This window comes from Squalius cephalus (genome assembly GCF_949319135.1).
Source record: "Squalius cephalus genome assembly, chromosome: 1".
Taxonomy (NCBI): domain Eukaryota; kingdom Metazoa; phylum Chordata; class Actinopteri; order Cypriniformes; family Leuciscidae; genus Squalius; species Squalius cephalus.
In genome coordinates, this window is record NC_137122.1 from 30070224 (window position 1) to 30088504 (window position 18281).

Consider the following 18281-nt stretch of genomic DNA (forward strand, 5'->3'; position numbering starts at 1 on the left):
TACTTAAGCGAGTGCAATAGAACAAATACTACAGGAGCCACACAGCTCCCATTAAGCCACTCATCTCTATTATAGTCATAGAGTTTTGCAAGCTTGGCAAAGTTGTACATTTTCAGTCACCCACATTAAAGAGGTCTAAGCAAGCGGTCATTCACACATCAGAATCATTTCTGCTGCTTTTGGAGCACTCATGGTGGAGAGCTGGGAGTGACCTTGAGCGGTGTTGACAACACGCAATTAAGGTGGAGGGGAAAAGACGCAGTTGGGTTGGGAGAGAGAGAACGAAGAAGAAAACAGCAGCAGGCCCCTGCAGCTCATACAAACAGGGAAAAACAGCAATTCCAAGCAGGCAGGCTTAGTTTCCTTCCTTCAGACCCCGCACACACCAGAGCAGGAGCATGTGTGACACATACTAGCTTACCATGGCTGTGGACAGACAAGACAAGAACAGAGGGAAAGTGCTCTCGTCAGCGCTCCACATGGGAGTGAGCGTGCCGTGATGAGTCTGCAGTTGTGCGTGCCACGCTTGTGCAAGAGTGTGAGCGAAAATCTGGGCTGCATCCCAGAGCAGCAATCTAACAGCTTCTATTACTGCTTTGTTTTTATCGCGATGCTCTCCGTCAACATGGCAAGCGCTCGTTTGTTCTCTTTTTCCTGTTTTTGTTTCCCAAAAGAAGAGGCCTCATGTGGCGCATGCTTCATTTCTGCCTTTCCAAAGTGCTTGATCCACCTCCTGCATATTTGAAAGAGTTTACATCATTTGGCGGGCGCATAGCAGTGCCAAGATATGACTAATGGAAGGGAGACTTGGCTGGATGGCATCCACATAGTTTCAAGCAAGGTATGCTGAACGCCCCAAACAACACATCTGGTGACATAATGTTCAACAGAACACAGTTTTTCAGGCAAAATCAATGGAATTTTTTTAAAGCCCTTCTCTGATAACATACCATGGAAGGTTGTGCAATGTGTTCACACTGACCTTACAGGAATCTTCTTGTCAGTTATTATTAGTCATCTTGCATCCACCTACTCCCAAAAGGCCATTGAAGGCCAAGTCACACAGCGGCACAAAACACGCCCTCGGTTTTTGGTTTGAAGTCTAGACTGGTTTGATTCTGTCCAGACTGCACATGACTTCAAGTAGACAAACAGGGTCGACAGCCTCCTCAGACTCATGCCACACTGTATGCTAAAGATAGAGACGGGCGAGCTGGCCGACCTATTTAAAAGCGGCCCTTCATCCTCACTGCAATAATATTAGCACACAGGCATAACTACAGACGGGACAAAACAACAGCCCAAGACCCAATATAAACTACTGCCTACTGGATTGTGCAGTCAATAGTAAATTCACTGTATTTTAATGTCTAAAATAGATATTCTTACATTCCACAGGAAGAAGAATTACATCCCCCAAATTCGTACACAGACAGATAGTAATAGAAGCAGGATGGGTTGGCTGGTGGTGGGGAGGGAATAGGGAGCTTCTCAGAAAAAGTTACCTGCTTAGGGCACAATACAATTTAAAAGAGAGGCGACAGCAGAACTTAAGATGTGTCCTTGTGGGAAGTTTACATATTCAGAAATCATAAATACAGCATGTGCATTAGGGTTAGCGACTAACCTGCTGTACACTTTTTATCACTAATGCAACATTATTGCTTGTTACTATTTGCATGTTAACAATTAGCTTCTGCCAAGGTTCTTTAACTAACACACCCCTAACTTGCAAAATCTGGGCTTAAAATTGGCATGAAATGAAAAGTCAACCTATCTATTATTTTGTAAATCGATCTTCTTGAGAAATGCTTCATCCATGTATTTGTTTACTTTCGGTAACACTTAAGTTTAGAGTCCAATTCTCACTATTAACTAGTTGCTTATTAGCATGCATATCACTAATCTGGCTGTTTATTAGTACTTATAAAGCATATATTAATGTCTTATTTTGCATGACAATATTCTACATCCTCAACTTAACAACTAGCCTACCTTACTAACTATTAATAAGCAGTAATTATGAGTATATTGAGGCAAAAGTCAATAGTTAGTTAATATCAATAACTGGACATAACTTGCTCTTCCGGTGAAAACGACAGACTTCTCTCTGGTGACGAATGCTGGATTTCTTCAATCATTTGGTCCGCTTAAACCTTGACCTACCACAATAAACTTTAAGCACACATTAGTTTTTGAGTGCAATGTCCAAATCCAATCAACAACCGATGGATAGAACCAAGTCCCCAACCTATATTTTTTCTTTTTCGTTAATCCGTTACACTCAGATGTACATCACATTACGGAAGAAAAGATCTGTCGCTACTTCTGTTTCATTGCGACTTTAAAGAAAGTATAATTCTGTTCAAGTGTGCTCAACTCGCATGTTAATTTCGACATTAATTCAATGCACCATTACACTTGGTACAATCTCTTCGATCTGCAGTGAATGTGTGATAGAGAAGTGCAGTGGCACTGTGTGTGGGGAGGACCTATTTGAAACATTGTAAATGACAGTGTTAACCACCACTGTGGCTTAAATGGGCTGACTTGATGATACTATAACTTTTTGTCAATTTAAAATGCGTATTAAAATTTGTATCTAAATTTGGCTTTGACAGCAAGCCCACAAGTCAACTGACCCACCAGGAAGCTCCCTAATGTCACTCCACATCTGCCTGATGTTCTCTATAGGCCTCTATAGTGAAGAGATTATGAGTGCAAGACTTCATATGAAAAACATACAAATCTAACCTGAAATATCTAACACAGAAACGCTCAATGCAAAATGTATGATAGGTACCCTGAGATGCATGTTTTTCCATGCTGGTCTAACTGGTGGACCAGCATAATCATGCTGTTCTCAAGCTAAACTGATCTGGTGTAACTGCTCCGCAACCAGCATGATCCCATGCAAATTATACTTTATGGTGGTGACCAGGAATGCTGGATTTTTCAGCAAGGTAGAAAAGCCAATATTCTTAAATAACAGATCGAAGCAGCTGTAATTTGTAAATGATCTCCCGACCTATATCAGCTTTTCACAGAATTATTTGAATCTCAATAGAGGGTAAAACATAACTCAATGCAATACACTATACTGATTTACTGATCAAAGCCCTTCCTGTGGAAAAACCCACAACATTACCAAAGCCCTCCAAAATAGCATGCTCATGTCATACACTTACACATAATTTCAAACCAGCAGCACTGTGTCTGTTTCTGGACTTAATAAACCCTAACCGTCTCATTCAGAAACCCCTTTGCTAATTAAAGTCATGCTGATTAGTCTGAGAACCCAAAGTCACTCAATTATGCCAGTAACATGTGCACAGGACAGGACTGACAGCAGAGGTAAAGGCATCTGAATCTCAGTGATCTAAAGAGCTACAACAGCCCTGAAGAACTGCATCATAGTTACAGAGAAATGTTTAAGAGCATGCCACGATCTGTCAGATCTAACCAAATCAAACGACACATGAAACAGGAAACACACACAGAAGTTACATTTTAAGAGAACATGATTTATGCTCCAAAACAGACTCAAATAATATTTCAAAGACCACAATCTTTTTTCACCCAGCAAACACATCTAGAGCATTCTTGCTTTTAAAAGTGCAAAACGAATAAAATGTGCGGAAATATACAATAAAGTGTGAAAAACAGCTGCGCATTGTGCCTAACAGTTTAGCAATACCACACAGCCTTGCCTTACTATTTATGCACGTTACAATTCTCCAAGCGGTTTATGATTGTTTACTCCGTCACATAATGACTATAATTATGTCAACCTTTAGTGCTGTCACATTTATAATATTTACAAGCAGGTATTTTTAGATAACGTTAATATTAGTAGTTAGTGCATGATTAAATGTAAGAAAAAGCTCCCAGAGAAAATGCCGAGTTCATTGAGGCCAAGTTAATCAAGTCAGTGAAATCAGCAACTAAAATGAAACCACATGAGATCATGTGCCTGTTAATACATCCTCTGGCACAGTTGCAATTTTGATTAAAAAAGATACATTAATTTATTCCAGAACCCAAACAGGGACTGCATGTTTCTAAAAGTGCATATGAACATCCAAGAAGTTCATTTACGTGCGAGAGCTTAACATTTTTAAGTGTTGAAAATCCACTTTCAAAGCGGGAGGTGTGCTGCTGGGACGTCCCCAACAGCTCTGACACAATTCGAATGCTGCTTCTTTGAAAATATGAAACTTGAAGCATAGAGCTGTGGGGAAAAGGCAGATTCGTTTTAGCAACTTTAAGTGACAATAGTATTTTCTTTCAAAAGTTGTCAAACAAGTCAGTGAACATGTCTTTCTGAAAGCGATACTGTTACTTACAATTTTCTTTTCAACGTAATGTGTCTATTTGACATAACAGAAAGAACTTAGTTATACTTCAAGTAGTGCTGCATCTGATACAAAATCAGCAGAGTCTATTATTAGCTTCAATCCTCGCTTACTGCTGTTTTGCAACCCCTGTTACAATAAACCACAAGACCACCAATGTGCCTGCGGTGACAAAGGATGGCAATGTCATTTCACAACACATGCTAAATCTACATGGTGCTAGTATTCAGACCTCAGATGAGCTCTTTCTGATTCACAAGGAACTGGTTAAAGAAAAGTAGGCTACTTTGAGAAGAATTTCACATAGCTTTTTCTTGTCCATAGCTAAAAAGAACACATGGTCATCTCACAAAAAGAAATAAAGAGTCACACCTTTGACGTTTTAGTCGCAAAACATCAGTTAATGGAAACGCTGTTATTTCGCAATAGTTATTTTATCGACATTTAGAAAATATGCGCGAAACTGTAATGGAAACGTGGCTACAGTAGCTCTGGTGACATCATCACTCTAGCTTTCTCCGTTTTCTTTTTTTTTAATGTTTTGTTCAGAATACATGTAATGTACATGTAAACAAACATGTGAATTGGATTGCAAGGTTTAAGGTTCATTCATACAATCAAAACTTTCAGTATCTGAAATTGGATTGGATTCATTTGGATTGACATGTAAACATACCTATTGAAAATCAACGACTTAAAGGACAATTCCGGTATTTAACACTTTGAGTCTATTTTGTAGACTTTGTGGTGGACAAAGAAATTGACAATGGTTCCTGTCTCGACTTTTTGACTATTTTAGAATTGCCCATGATGACCGCTTTAGAATGGGAGTCTATGGCCATGCACAAACATGTCCTTAAAACAACCCTTAATGTTCGTTTTCAAAACTGTGCAACTCACCGAGTGGTTAGTGGTGTTCGTTGATGATTAAAAAGAAATATATCGGCGCAATGTATGATTTCAATCCGTTTATTTTTCTATAGTGGAACTATTTTTTCAGATACCTCACAACCGCGTATAAACTTCCGCTCTTCCGCAACTTCCGTTGCTCTGCTCACGCTAGCTTTCTGAGCTCTATGCTTCTGAGAGACAACCGAGCGAAAAGACTACAAGCAAATGTAAACAGCTCCCTTTCCGTTTCCGGTAGCGCAGTAATATCAACGAGCAATGAGTCCTCCAATGGAAATCAATGGGATTTTACAAAATGCCAAATAAAACACGACAGAAACTGTATTTCGCTACGCTACTTGTTTTGGAACATCAACGAACACCACTAACCACGGTGAGTTGCACAGTTTTGAAAACGAACGTTAAGGGTTGTTTTAAGGGCATGTTTGTGCATGACCATAGACTCCCATTCTAAAGCGGTCATGGGCAATTCTAAAATAGTCAAAAAGTCGAGACTGGAACCATTGTCAAAATTTCTTTGTCCACCACTCTTGTTCATCCAAAACAAACTACAAAATAGACTCAAAGTGTTAAATACCGGAATTGTCCTTTAAGGTGGCTTTATCGCTGCAAACTGCTGTTGGCGTGAAACCCTTTGCTCCCTACCATTGTTTGACAAATCGCTGCTCGAACCGATATTGTTATATCCGGCCCAGTCAGGCAATTAATACAAACAGAGTGCAATTTGGCACTTTAATAAACAGTTTCACTGCCAGAAATGCCTTTTAAATTGGGAAGCTTGAAAGAAAACAAAACCACATGTAATGAAAGCGATCCACTCTTGGCTAGACAGACCGACAGTCAGACGGACACACACTGCCGTGTGACTCATCCTCATATGATCACTCTTCTCCATTACTGACAGCCACCTTCAGCATCAACCTACTCCAGCACTATCCTCCCCTTGTCCTTCCTCTACTGTGTCGACCTAGAGCCCAGTTGGAGCGCACCTGCGACACATAATGACGACAGTCGATCGAAGCCCTGCTTAATCGGGCTTGTTACATCACCATGAATGATGATCCCCTGAATGAGATAATGTTTCGAAAGCATTGCGAGCACAAGCTGGAGTGGGATGTGGCGACGGGCCAGGGACACCTCGCGCGGCACAAACTTCAGAATAGACGCTCTAGCTCTCCCAATAAAATAACTGCTTGCATTCTTGACTATCTCTTGAGTATATGAATGCAAAACATCAGCGATAATGTTTCACAGGGACACTGAATTAGATGCAGGCCAGTAAATGCCTTTTTAAAACACATAAGCATGGCCTGAAGCGGCACACACCCCCTAAAAGGCTAACATGCAGGTTGTGTTTCGAAACCTGAAAAAAGTGCTGTCGTCGCAGGAAGTATGGCATATGGATGCATCTCAATTTGTACCACAATCATTAAATATTCAGTTAGTTGTGCTCCCCTGGAACTGGTTTTTAGATCATTAGATATGACATTATGGTGTTTTGGAAGCCTGTCTGAAGCGAACACACACTACCTGTGAATGAGTAGATTGCTTTGTAATATACATTTTGCATGTCTACAGTCATTGCGTACTTGTTAAGATAAATTAGTGTACTGATGTGCAATCTTTGTTTATGTTGTCTCGTTCTTTTGATTATGGAAGGCTTCCTTAAAAAATTATGGCATTCTGTTTGTGCCAAAAAAAGTGTCCTCTGCTTTGCACAGTACAATTGTCTGTTTAGTGCTATTACTGTTTCTATTTGTGTCCTTCTCCCTGTTGTGCGTTCAGCTCGGTTTTATGCAGTGTTGGGGAAAGTTACTTTTAAAAGTAATGTGTTACAATATTGTGTTACTCCCAAAAAAAGTAACTAATTGCATTACTTAGTTACTTTTTATGCAAAGTAAGTTTTATTTTTGGCAAATGTAAAGGCCCTTTCACCCCGCAAGTGAAATGAATAAGCCTCAGGCTGAAGGAAATGCAAATTCACTCCTGTAAAGTAGAGGGCGCAGGTCAAACAAACCTTTCAGCTGTGCTGTCATTCTGGATAACAGAAGAATAGGACGCAGGAGAAGAAAGTTAAACACTTACTTCAGCAATACATTTAAAAAACAAAACAAAAAAGAAACACATATGTGATGTTTATATAAAGTCATTTTTGCTTAATTCATATGTTTGAATTGGATCATTGAAGGTCAGCAGCAAAGACATTGGATAATAAAGTGAGATTAAATACATAAAGTATATTTGTGTTATCTAACATTTAATTACTGCAGGTTTGCGTCATATTCTGAGTTTGCATTACACATTTTTTGTTGTTGTTGTTTTTTATTTTGAGGAGTACTGAATCTGTTTTTGTGCAAGTGAGATGACATTACTTTACTAGTTACTTGAAAAAAAGTAATCTGATAATGTAACTCGCTTTGCTTGTAATGCACCATCCCCAACACTGGTTTAATGCCATATAAGTTACTGCTCTCAGAGAACGTTCTGCAACGCATTTTACAGATATAGGACAGGTAAACAAATAGAACACTGAGATTTTTTTTTTCAATGAGTTGTCTACTTTCTACAACTCTGAATATTATGACAAAGCACGAAGATGAACCATAGGGACTACAGATTCATTCAAGTTTTTAGAGATAAATGCATCTACACGTTTTTAGAAAACTCATTATTGGAAAAAAAAAATTCTAAACATTTTTATTTGTTTACCTGTATATATCTGTAAAATATGTTGCAGAGCGTTCACTGACAGCAGTAATTTATAACTAGGAGGATGATACAAGCAGACGACACAAACCGAATACTATTAATAAATATACATGTTAATCCATTAAATACTAATTAATTAACATTCCATTTGTGATTTATAAAAACATTTTGCGCGTTCAAAGTCATGTGAGACTGCGGCTTTACCAGAACCCCACATGCAAAAGAGCAACGCACAATCGCCAGCAGTGGCCTTTGGTTTTGAACAGACTGAATGCATAAAATACAGGTAGGCTAACAATCAATGAGCTTATAATAAAAAAAATAAAAAAAATAAAAAATCACTATTGAGGCGGGGCATCAATAACATTCGAACTGACGTCACTGCCAGTGCAGGAAATAAGTGAAATGATATTACTAGAGTAGCGTATGGAAAACACACTAACACTGGCTATTCCTATCAGAGAGATTGTCCCTCTGACAACTAGTGTAGCGTTTAACAGACATAGGCAATAAGAGCTGCAAATCACCATGAGGTTTGTACTATCACTGGATACGGGGATGAAGCATAGCTATCAAGTGGTCTGGACTATATAGGATGAAGTCGTAAACACACGCGCCTCCACGACATGCAAACGTCTCGTGAGTCGTGATTAAAAAACACTCCGCTAACATCAAATTCAAGTTCGGGTATTTGAGAATTACACATCCTGAAAATCATGTAGAATTTAAATACACCAAACATATTAAAACGATATGGTAAGAAACCATATTCTTTAAAACTGTACGATGCAGTACGACACATAAATGCATCGATTTGATCTCAAGACGCGCCGGTATGTTCATTGGCGTATTAACCAACACAGCAAATAAATCGTTACGAAAGAAACGATCACTTACCCTTATTCAATCCACAAGCACTTCGAAACGGGGTGAAATATTAACAGCTGAAATCTCCAGATCCCTGTGAAATATCGAGGGTGTGTAGGCTATGTTTATTTCATTGTGTCCAACGTTAAAAAGCAGCGCAAACGATAAACAGCTGCAGATGTCAAAGTCTCTCAGTCTTGAGGCTCTCGGTGATAAAAATCCAATGTTAAGACATTGTAGAGCCGTTCATGTGATTGTTCCCACGCAGCAGCGAGTACATTCCCACGCACGCACGACACACAGCGAGAAGCGGTAAGTTTAGTTTTGGTCTGCCGGTAATTCAGTTTCATAAACTGGGAGCCCCGCCCGTGTCGACCAAGAGTCGGTCAAGTGCGTGGCCGATTGGTGCGCGTACACACACACACACGGGGAGGCGCAGAGACTCGTACTGTATGTGTATGTGTGTGTGTACAGCCATGACTAAGCAGAGAAGTCTGTTAAATACAGGACACGAGTTTATGAATTCCTCTCAGCTGTTATTACAGTCGTGTGATATTGTTGGGGAGTAGTTGATTAAGTTGCTGTATAGGTTTAAACATGAACTGCGGTTTGTGACAGAAACTCATGTAAAGGGGTGTGGATGAGCACATGATCAGACGTTCAGACCTCATGACACACTTGAGAAATTACACGGACCTCTATCTTTCTTCTAATAGAAGAATAGGCTATATTTATTTAAATAAAATATTTATCATACTATTTCAGTTATTGTTAACAGGCATACACAGTATGTATAGACAAATGGCCATAGTATGCACATTTTGTACATTGATTTTTTTTTTTTTTCATGTGGTAACATAACATTGAAATGGACTGTTTTTAGTTAAACATTTTTTTTCATCAGTTATGTGCTGGTTAATTTGCTCGACCAGAATTCAAAGAGTGCTAATACACAGTCCAACAGCACTGGGTCTTTTCACTTTCTGTATCACTCCACCTCTCTGTGTTTGTTCCAGACTGACTGTCAGTCTGTGAGTTAATAGTTGGATTTTTGTGTGTGTGTGTGAATTTTTCACCAAGTTTATTGAAACCTTTGAGATTATCTTTTGAACTCATTCATTTCCGCAATGCACCGCAATAAGGAGTGTATAAACCCATGTACATTCAGCAAACAACTATTTCATCTCAGATTGGCAACGTTAACAGAGATAAGACCAAGATTCTCAAGATAAAACCCACAAGCAGGGATCCATTCATTCTGAATGGAAGTCCCCTGGATGAAGTCCAGTTCTCACCTACCTGCACATAATCATTAACCAACAGGACGGCACAGATGCAGATGTCAAGGCAAGGATTGGCAAAGCAAGAATGGCCTTCTTACAGCCCAAGAACATCTGGAGCTCCGGAGACATGACCTTGGCAGCAAAGATGTGAAAGTAAATGTAACAACATGCATTGGCAGCCATAACAATGATGTTAAATTATGACATTAAACTAAGCCATGGGATTATGAAATGGGACAAGGATTTGTTTTGAAAAGTAGAGGCTGCATTTAAAGAGAATTATAGATATGAAACTGCATTCACAAAACCACACACTATCTTCACTGAATGTTTTAGTAAATTATTAATCAGGGAAGGATTACTGAAATTCACAAACCCACCCTAGTTCCCTTAAATACCTCAAGAATGCAACGAGTAATGATTAAATCGTTTTAAGAAAAAGCAAGGCAACAAAATAAAGAAGCATTTGTGGTTGTCTTGATTTGTCAGTTTGTGAAATATCCATTCTGATGTCAGTTCCCTTTCAGCCCTTAAACCGCAGAATCAGGCAGAGAGATGTTTTAATTCTGGACAGCAGGTTCCTCCTCAACTCCAGAGTTCAAACTCAAGACAAAGAGACTGCATTGACATGGATAGCATTCCATTTTCTCATTCGACATTGTTGAGATTCTTCCCGTATTTGCCTTCGGGGACTTTCCAGAGTGCCTCTAAGGCTTACGTGTTCAGTTTTCCACATGGCCTTATTACCTGATTGTCTGTCCACATAAAATCATGCATGAATGGAGAAGAAGAATATGATTGTCCTGATCAGTGCCTGCATCAACTTTGGAGACACCGTAACTTGTATGTTTTACACAGCGTGGGGTGCAGGTCATTGTTAATTGGGGTTCATTTTAATCAAACCAAACTTGCCAAGTGTGAACACACCCTAAAACTTACAAATTTTAATAATAACAACATATCGGTGACCAAACTATGTTTGTGCCCTGATGTGGAAGTAAATTTATAGGAATAGTTTACACAGAGTCATCATTTCCTAACCCCCAAGAAACATTGCATTCGCTATATGACAGTTTTCCAGCATCCCTCCACCACCCCATCTCCTCACTTCTAACTATTCCTATCACAGCCTGGGATGAGGGGAGTACTCTGGGTTCGGGACAAATTCTGAGTTCGAAGCCCTCCCCTCGGACAACATGCCAAATACACATAACCTTTACTCTATTTAATTATATGTAAGTGTGAACTCGTGAACCGCCTTATATATATATATTTTCATCATGTCCCCTCAGGGGCTCCGTCGACTTTAAACAATTAAAAGTTCAGTCTTTTCTCACACAAAGATAAGGCTTCAAAAGACTTGTTTAAACATTTTTTTTTTCTCATTAGAGCTTGACAGTATAAATAACCATCCATTTTCTTTCTATTAAAAAGGGCAGCAAGCGCTAAACATCTCTGTTTTGTGAATGGCATAATTTTCATTTTCGGGTGAAGTTTACCTTGCTGAACAAAAATAACACAGACAGAACCCAAATGTATGAAATGCTCATTGCGATGTAGGAGGCTCATGGGGAACATCTGATTGCTCTACCATGGGCCAGTAGTAACGAATAGATTCTGAAATACTCCTGTGGGTCACAGAATAGGCAGAGGGGGGGCTGAGGGCAAGGCACGGCCTCCGATTAAACTGTAGTGAAGCTGGGAGAGCACTCAAGCTCTGTGGAAACCCCATCAATCAGTCCCAGATAAAAGAGCTGAGCACAAGACCCACTTTCAACAGAGGAACACAGAGTCAGACAAGCCATAAAGGATTTCCTCTGGTGTTAACTGTCCACAAAGCTGCAGGAGCAAATCTCACTTCGGAAGTCTTCACGGTTGGCCCTGAATTACTGAGGGCAAAAAGAAAGGACATATGGAGAGTGACAACTCGATATTCTTCAGACATACACATGACACTTAAGGGATTGAAAAAAGGGGTGAAATGAAGGGTCCTCAGATGGGTTTGACTAAATTGACAAAATGTACTTTATTGCCTGAACAATTTTTTTTGTTTACAGAAGTTAGAGAACATGAACTCTCATTGTCTCCCTCTGCTATGCCAATTCTCACCATTCACAATCACAATCACAACACAATAATTGTCAAAATTAATCAACAGAAAATTTACACTACAAAATAATTATCCAAAAATAATCTCACAGTAATCTCCATCAGCACTCCTCCTCAGTATCAAATATGTTTACATTTTGACAGTCTATGTTTGCTTTCTATGTTAATTACAGTTTTAGGCTAGGAAAACATTGGCTAGGAAAACACATTGACAGATCCGGATCTGGTGATTGTAAGTAGGCTATAAGAAAAAAATAAAATAAATAGCCCATTCCAGGATTGTGGAAGTCTAACTTTTTTTCATGTGTCAGAAAGCCCTGCAGTGCCTCAGAAACTCTGCTGATGCAATAGCCTGTGGTCCACTTTGGTCACATGTTACTTCCCTCACAAACCACTGGCATCAAACCATGTCATTATGGCAAAACAGTAATCAAACACAAGAACAGCCATTTACATTCCACTCACCATTTTGTCTAACCAAACTTCACAATCCACATTTTTTAAATATGAACTCATCATAAATCTTATGTCCAGCAAATCCAGTATTTTGTAACTGTACTACAAGCAAATTAGGGATAGTTCACCCCAAAATGAGAATTGTGTCATAATTTATTCACCCAATTTCTTCAGTGGAACACAAAAGTTTTTGCCCATATAATGAAAGTCAAAATCATTGAACCCCATGGGCAAAAACATTGAGACATTTTTCTACAGAAATGCACACAGGTTGGCGACTCTCAGAAGAAAAGGTACAAAAGCTGTCACTGGGGCGTACCTTTCCAAAGGTACACCTTTGTACCTTATTTACCCTCTAAAGGGTGCATTTTATTGTCTTAGTACCTAAAGTGTACATATTAGTACCTAAATGGTATATTTTAGTACCTTATTGAAAGGGTACCAACCCAGAGACAGCTATTGTACTTTTTTTTTTGGAGAGTGAGAGTAAGTGAATGATTCACCTTAATGATTCATTATAAACTGTAGTAGGAAAACAATGCTGCACTGTGAGATTCAAACAACAGGTTAAAGATGGGGAAATGTGTCAGTTAAACAGACCTCCACTTCCTCAGTGAGATAAGAACAGGATCAGTAAAGTCCAGACCGCTTCAAGGGATAGTTCACTTTGAAATTAAATTGGTATGTTTTAGCTTACCTCAAGGGCATCCAAGATGTAGGTGTCTTTTTTTCTGCAGTAGTTTCAATTTTGATATTTTTAGGTCAAACCGTTCTTGTCTGTCAGTCATATAATGCAGGTCTATGGTCACTGTCTCAAAGAGCATGCACAGAGTCCAAATTAAAACAATTCCCCATCATCCAAATTAAACAATTCCCCATCGTAAGTACACATTGATGGCCTAAGACACGAAACGAGCGGTTTGTGTGAGAAAACGAACAGTATTTATATCGTTTTTACCTCTTATAACACACCCACGTCCAAGTGATCTGAGGGCGCTCACGCATCCTGGTGTGTGTCGTGTGCACAGACTGGTGCATAGATATACACTAGATGTCGCCTTGGCTACGGCAGTTCATTGGAACGAATGTCTTTAATGCGACATCTAGTGTATATATATCTATGCACCAGTCTGCGTACACATCACACAGCAGGAAGCGCCCGCGCCCTCAGATCACTTGGACGTGGGTGTGTTATAAGAGGTAAAAACGATATAAATACTGTTCGTTTTCTCACACAAACCGCTCGTTTCGTGTCTTAGGCCATCAATGTGTACTTACGATGGGGAATTGTTTCATTTGGACGATGGGGAATTGTTTTAATTTGGACTTCTCTGTGCATGCTCTTTGAGACAGTGACCATAGACCTGCATGATATGACTGACAGACAAGAACGGTTTGACCTAAAAATATCAAAATTGAAACTACTGCGGAAAAAAAGACACCTACATCTTGGATGCCCTTCAGGTAAGCTAAAACATACCAAAATTTAATTTCAAAGTGAACTATCCCTTTAAGTCTTCCTGTCTAATGGTAGAGCTTTAGACTGCGGTCAAGGAGGCTGCTATCAGAAGCATAACACAGCACAGCCAGAAAGAGAGGCCTTTTTTGTATCAAGGCACCTACTGTGGTCAATCAATACAGTGTAAATAATCTTCTACAGCTGCATGTCAGGAGAGTCCAGGAGTAGAAAATGAATTTTGTTCAGCCCTTGTAAAACAACTTTTTTACTCACCTTCATGATGTTCCAAACCCAAATGCTGTGGTTTTTATGAAAAGTATAAAAATAAAGGTTCCAACAGCTAGGAGGGTTTCAAAACAATGCCACAGAAGAACAATTCTGGGTTCCCCAAAGAACCTTTCAGTGAACAGTTCTTAAAATAACCCTTTTTTTCTTAGTGTTAAGAACATTTGAAACACTTAAATAACCCTTTTCCACTATAGATAACCTTTTATTGAATGAAAAGGTTCCATGCATGTTGAAGGTTCTTCATGGAACCATTAATGCTGATAAATAACCTTTATTTTTAAGAGCATATGATGGAGCACACAGCTCATAATTCACAAACGATCATCAAGTCCACTGCAGCTCTCAGTCTTCATCCCATCTCACATTTTCAAACCAGCACATTGTGTTCAGTTATGGCACATGACAAATCCCATGATATTTTGCGATGTCGAGCTTGGCACGATAGGTGATCTGAAAGTGGTTGTGAATGTGATTTCGGATCTGAAACGACTTGGATTATGTTCTGTTCCTCACACAAGGTTCGAATGGCTTTAGAAGACTTGGAATATAGAGCATTATTTATTTTTAGAGCTTGACAAACATGGTTTCTATGAACTGTATGGAAAAGAGAGGTTTCATTTAAAGGACAAGTTCGGTATTTTACGCCCTGTTTTCAGATCGTTTTTGATGAAATAGAACGGTTATGATTAAAATTTGGACACATGCTGCTGTCCCGAGAATTTTAGGTTTCTTTCGCTTTCCCCCCCACCTCCAGAATGGCTGCATATGTGCACTGGAACAATCCTTCCTAAAACGCATTAAACTTTCGTTTACAAAGACGTGAAACTCACCGAGTGGTCAGGGGTGTTCACTGATATGCTCACACAAAAATCGCTGCAAAAGATGCTTTCCAACAGGTTTTATCGTAGTTTTTGTCCAACTCCTTTGACTTGTATTGGATGTGCTGTGAGGTACGGTATTACTCCGCCGGAAGTGGGGTTGTTTGTATTCTATCTGTAGGAGTGTCTATTATTCAAGCTCTCAACGGAAGAATGTACGGGTGTGAGGCGTTTGGAAAAATAGGTCCACAGTTTTACAACGAATGGTAAAACACCTGTTGGAAAGCATATTTTGCAGCGATTTTTGTGAGTTTCACGTCTTTGTAAACGAAAGTTTAATGCGTTTTTAGGAAGGATTGTTCCAGTGCACATATGCAGCCATTCTGGAGGTGGGGGGGAAAGCAAAAGAAACCTAAAATTCTCGGGACAGCAGCATGTGTCCAAATTTTAATCTTAACCGTTCTATTTCATCAGAAACGATCTGTAAACAGGGCTTTAAAGGGATAGTTCACCCAAAAATGAAAATTCTATCATCATTTACTCACCCTCAAGTTGTTCCAAACTTGTATGAGTTTCTTTGTTCTGCTGAACACAAAGGAAGATATTTGGAAGAATGTTTGTAATCAACAGATCTCGGTCCCCATTGACTTCCATAGTAGGAAAAAAATATACTATGGTAGTCAATGGGGACCGAGATCTGTTTGGTTACAAACATTCTTCCAAATATCTTCCTTTGTGTTCAGCAGAACAAAGAAACTCATACAGGTTTGGAACAACTTGAGGGTGAGTAAACAATGATAGAATTGTCATTTTTGGGTGAACTATCCCTTTAAGTGTAAAATACCGAACTTGTCCTTTAAATAACATCCCAAAGGAAATGACAGTTTAAAGGAAGAAGAACAGGTATCATAAGATAAGGAAAGCAGTTTTTCACCTCATATTTCTGCATGTAACATTTGACCCCACATTCTTGCAATATCGTTTACCTCCTTTCCATAGGAGCCCCCAGCAGATGAAAGAATAAGCATGAGCATGTCTACCAGCTGTTTGGCTTTCAGAGCAAGACCACATGAGCCGTGGAAACCACCCTCAGAGTATCCCGAATAATCCCGCCTCTCCCTACTGCAGAGCCGCCCAACACCTGACACCTTCCCACACAACACCGCCAGGGTCCCTTTAAACATTAATGAGCTTTAAATTACGATGGGTTTAATTAAAGAAATTGAGTTTGACTAGGGAGAGATATTTCCCTTGAGGAATCTTTCATCCTGCTTTCTTAACTGGCTTTCAGTGGAGAGCGTTTGCCAAGTGCAGTTATCCCACAATGCCAGGTGGTGAGAGTGAGAAAGAATAAACACTATCTTTTGGCACGATGACCTGGAACAAGGTGGGAATATTGTGGCAGATCCTAATTTTCTTACAGCTCAACAAAAATGTGTAGAGCTGCGATAAAGCAGGTGGGACTAAAGGAGAACAGAGCTGAAAGAAAACTGCATGTAGAAGTTTTCACATTGGCTAAATCCACTGCGTTCTAATCTTGAAAGCCACAGAAATTTCACACCCACTCCATCAATGTGAAGAGCTGATCCTCTATCAGTTAGGAAAGTAGTTACAAACCACACCAGGCTCTATTAAAGATGAAGTGTGCACTTTTTGTCCCTCTTGCGGCTCCGAATGGATTTGCAAAAAGTAATTGTTCCAAACAGGTTTCCCTAAAGCTCCTAAGACCTCTTCTGAAGGAAGTAGAAAGTTTGGCGTGTTTTCCAAATTTTACAATCATATCTTTGCATTCCGTGTTTGGAATAATAGTACAAAGGCTGCACAATATATTACAATTATTGAAATATTACAAACGTACAAACCGCAATATGCATAACGCAATGGCTTGTGATAAGAGATTGATTTTTATACTTTAAAAAATTGCAAAAAGTCAAAGGTTTAAGGGTGACACAGATAGCAGAGAACACACTGTTACTTAGGGGTGTGTGTGCTTGAGCTCCGAAGACATACAGTGTGCGGAATGATCCACAAGCTCTGGTGATGCTCGCATAGCTACAATTTGGCCGCCTGAGACAAATTGAGTGAATCCTAAAAGATTTCTCTGATCCTAGGCCAAAATCTGTAGACTTTGACCGCTAGTTTGACATGTTCGCAGACTGCCGATTAATTACCATTTTGATCGAATTTTACCTCAGATGAAATTCTGTCAGTGTCAGAAGATTTGATGGACAGTCCTGCAGTCTGGCTTCTCATACAACAATCATCTAATCAAAAACCAATAGGAGGAGATTGAGATTTCAACATCTTGTATAAATTATTACAGTCAACTTCTCATTAGACTTAGTGTACATTTACACAACAATGATGTAATAAAAACGAAAAAGTCTTTCCTTTGCGTTTTTCGCATACAGACAACAAAGTTGTCAAATGACTAAAAACGCTGTATTATTCATGCCAGCCAGGCCAGTAGTTGGTGATATCACTTTGTATAGAAACACTATGCGCCTATAGACTGAACACATGATATGCATGCGCATGACGTCACTGTTTTCACAAATTCACGTTTTTGTAGTTCACACAGAGACGATAACGGTATTGTTTTCAAAAACGTGCACTTTGAAACCCCGTTTTCAAAAGTTTGCATTTTCAGGCCCCTAAAACGCCGTTGTCGTTTAAAAATACGGCCAAAACGCATAAAAAGTTTTCCGTTTTCAGTTGAAAACATTGTGTAAACAGGTCCTGAGTAGGCAGTTGACATGTAAATGTGGGTGGTCGTGTATTCAAATGTCATATATCTGTCTGAAGTCAGCAAGTTGCAACAGTATTAAAGGTTTTTAATAAAAAAACGAAGCCATTTTAGCAGTAAAACCTGACAACATCAAACAAATTTCTACTGCCACAATGTTTATGTCCCCATTTCTCCTTAAATAACAGAGACGCTCAACCAAGAAGAAGATATATTAGACAGAGTATTATTTCAGGAGTCAGTGACAGAAAATACAGCATCTTTTGAACTTTTTGAATCAGA

At 39.3% G+C, this 18281-nt stretch overlaps 1 protein-coding gene across 4 annotated transcripts in view; it reads right to left on the reverse strand.

The window, feature by feature from the left end:
- rhbdf1a (rhomboid 5 homolog 1a) overlaps positions 1-18281 on the reverse strand; it is a 68560-nt gene that overhangs the window by 39334 nt on the left and 10945 nt on the right. For 2 of the 4 annotated variants that reach the window (XM_079887096.1, XM_079887094.1), the window contains exon 1: positions 8871-9328. The exons of 1 other annotated variant lie outside the window; for it this stretch is intronic. The gene's annotated coding sequence lies outside the window, so the exon portion shown is untranslated. Of the gene's footprint in view, positions 1-8870; positions 9329-18281 lie in introns of those variants that run through there. One more of the 4 variants, XM_079887097.1, reaches the window with a different exon arrangement.